The sequence below is a fragment of the Falco rusticolus genome, chromosome 1, assembly GCF_015220075.1.
Source record: "Falco rusticolus isolate bFalRus1 chromosome 1, bFalRus1.pri, whole genome shotgun sequence".
Lineage (NCBI taxonomy): Eukaryota > Metazoa > Chordata > Aves > Falconiformes > Falconidae > Falco > Falco rusticolus.
In genome coordinates, this window is record NC_051187.1 from 28,046,580 (window position 1) to 28,050,161 (window position 3,582).

A 3,582-nucleotide genomic window follows, 5' to 3' on the forward strand; every position below is an offset into this window, starting at 1 on the left:
AAGCGGTGTGTTTGGCAGATTCCCCGAGCATCACTGAGGCACGGCATTGCCCACAGCCCCTCTCACTGCGTGTGCTGCCCCAGCCACCGACGGGATGATGGTTTTGGTGTAGCCGTGCCAGTGGTGCTCTGTGGATCAGGGGCTTGGGAAGCACCGAGCACCTCTTTGTAAAAACAGCAAATAGGCAAAAGATGAGCCCTCCAAGCCTGAGGGAGGGGAATTCTCAGCCCAAGCAGCTGAAGGCAGAGCCCATAAGACTAGTGGGAACCTCCCCGGTGACACCAGTGGGAACCTCCCCGGTGACACCAGGAGACCCACACCCCAGTGTCACCAGCAGCTCCACAGCCCAGTCATGTCCAGCCTGTGCTCCTGGAAGACAGCTCCTACATCCATGCCTCCACCACAAGGTTTTCCTGCCTTCCCAGACCTGGTCTTCTGCTTAACTCTTTGGCAGCCTGCTGAACACACGCTCTGGTGCTCTGCCGCACACAAAGAAATCATTCTGGGAAAGCCTGGCTTTCAGCATGACTGAGGTTTATAGCAAAAAGTGATCCCATTTTCAGGCAGATTTCCACTAATGAGTAGAGACTTGATGACCATATGCTCTCCACAGCCTCTCCTGCTTACTGCTAGCTCCTTCCACTTTCTTCTTCATAATGGGGAAGAGACATGATAAATTTCTGTGCCATTTCAGTATTATATTAGGTCTGTTAAGCTTACCCACGTTAAATCAAAGAAATTAAAAATAACAGCAGGATATCAAACTTAATTACTTCTTTAAGACTGTGCTGTATAGCTTGATGGGCCAGCCTCCTGCACACTGGAGACCAGAGATCCCTTCCCTCCGACTACATGGCATTAATACAGTGCACATGCCGCAGGTGTGAGTGGAATTCAAGACCCTTTGTATATGTAACATCACACAATTATTTACAAATACATGTGGACAGAAATACAAAACAGTATTTCTATACAGCTGTATGTACAAAAATAGATACATCCTCTTACAAAATTTTTCAAGATATTGCAAGTCTCTGCATCCTATAAAAAAATACAGAATTACTCTTGCCTTTAGTGCATCTGATTCTATCTCTCTCAATCTCTGGGCAAGTGATAACTCTGCAAAGCTGGAAAAACTTCTTTACCCTTGGCAACCTCATAAGTAATGTACTGGAGAGCCAGAGAGGTCTTTTACCTTACCACATGGATATAGTATCGCAGAGGTGCAATTTGCATTTCCCTCTCTTTGGCTAGGTATTATCATTCCTCTTTTAGGTTATATTTAGAAAATATGTGTTGGCAGTTAGACTTGGAATGCTTGTTTAAAAGCTTTAATAACAAGGTAATGGGAAATATTTCTTTGAAAAGGAACCGGGGTGTTTGTGTGAAATTCTGGAATTGATGAAATGCAGCAAAGGTGATCACGTTACATTTACAGGCAAAATTGCAGCGATGCTGTTGATTGCACACTCGGGTTGCTTACTGCAGGCAACAACAGCGCCGGGAGGGCAGGGGAGGCCAGCGGCCATTGGTCACGGCTGGCAGGTCCCTGGGGTGCTGCTTGCTCTCAGGGGGTCACACAAGCATAACGCCGTGTTTGTGCTTATCCTTTCCCGCGTCTCCAGCTGAGTTGAGCTGAACGGAGCACCCCAATATTCAAAGTGATGAATTAGATGAGGACGTGTGATTTACAAACAGGCTCTCTGGCTCCCAGGCTGGTGTGATGGTCAGAGCCAGATCACAGCTGGCAGCTTCACAAAAGGAAAGAAACAGATTCAGGACAAAGTTTGAAACAGTTCTTACAGTTTGTGCAACTGCTAAAGGCAAACAAAAAGTCAGAGAAATGCTCGCATGCAGTATGACACACTTTGGTTTATATTATAATAAAAGCATGATTTGACATTAATTCTCCACTTTCTGCAGAAAATCCCTGTGCAAAGCTTCTTAGTCACTAGCCCGGTTTGATGTGCAGAGCAGCCAGGCTTCACACAGAAAGGGTTAAAAGAAAATGTTATACTAAAAGAAATCTTTCTACAAGTATAAAAAAGCAAAATGATTGTAAATTCCACCAGGGGAATTCTGCCATGAATATGCTTCACCTTTCACAGAATCTCCCACCCTGCCTCAGAGGATAACTGACCTTTGGAGAAAAATAATGAAAAGAAGAAATTCCTTGGAGAAAATAATGTGGCCAGGCCTCAGTAATGAGATCTGCTCCCTTTATGTTGCCATGACAACCGCAGTCATTTTATAATACAAAATACATGAATGGGAAAGAGGGCCATCTCCTCTCACCGGAGCCGGCGCCTCGGCACCCTTTAGCCCTCGCACTTCTCGCAGGACAGCAACATGTTTGATTTGATTCGTGCTCTGCTTCATTTCCCTTTAATGCACACATGATCAAGAAATCCTACTCCTTTGAATGCTCTAATTACCGCTCATTAACTTGTTTCTGGGGCTGCAGGTGCTGGGGAGGGAGTGGGCACCCCAGCCCGGTAGGGCTGTGCCCGTGGTGCCCAGCCTGCCTCCCTCGCGAGGCACCTGGGCACGTGCCCCCTGCTCCCTCCCACAGCCAGCTGGAAACTGCAGGCCAGAGATGGTTCTTGGAAAAAGTCTCCTGCTCTCGACTTAAACCCGCAGGTTTCCTGCCAGCCTGGCTGAGTGGTGACACCCTGTCCTGGTGCATCAACCTCTGCCCGGGCGCTGGGCAGGCAGCTGGGCTGCAGCACGGGGGTGGCTGGGGCTCGGGCTCCCATCTGCAGATGCTTCCCTCACCAATGGCCACGGGGCCATCTGTGGGCTCTAACATCCCAGTCCTATTTTTGTGACCTTCATTCCTGGTCCCCCTGCCTCCCTGCTGCCTTCCTGCACAGTGCCCATCAAGGCAGAGCACCGTAACTGAGCCTCCCAAAGCTGCAGCAGCTCGTGGCAGCAGCCAGCTCCATCACGTAACAATCAGTAGAAACACATCCATGATGTACACCCAGAGGATATGTGCCACAGCAGGAGCTGCAGACATCTCACCCCAGTCCTTCCCTCCTACAGCTTGAATTTTCCCCTCATCTCAGCTAGAAACCCATTATCTCTGTGTCTGAGTCTTTGCCTTCCTTGCCCGGTCTGGTGGGGTAGCTGGAAGAGGGCAGGGTGGCTGGGTGCAAGCAGGCAGCTGGGTGCAGGCAAAGCTGCTGGGTGCAGGCAGGGCAGCCGGGTGCAGGCAGGGTGGCCGGGTGCAGGCAGGGTGGCCGGGTGCAGGCAGGGCAGGTGGGTGCAGGCAGGGCAGGCTGGTGCAGGCAGGGAGTCCAGGTGCAGGCAGGGTTGGCCGGGTGCAGGCAGGGAGGATGGGTGCAGGCAGGGTGGATGGGTGCAGGCAGGGACACTGGGTGCAGGTAGGGAGGCTGGGTGCAGGCAAAGCTGCTGGGTGCAGGCAGAGCTGCTGGGTGCAGGCAGGGAGGATGGGTGCAGGCAGGGCAGCAATGGCTGTGTAAGTCAGAAGGCACAGGTCCAAAACTCTGACAGGCTGAGCCAAGGAAATCGGGAGGTCAGGGGGAGAGGGGTATTTATTTCCCGAGAGCTATTTTTGGA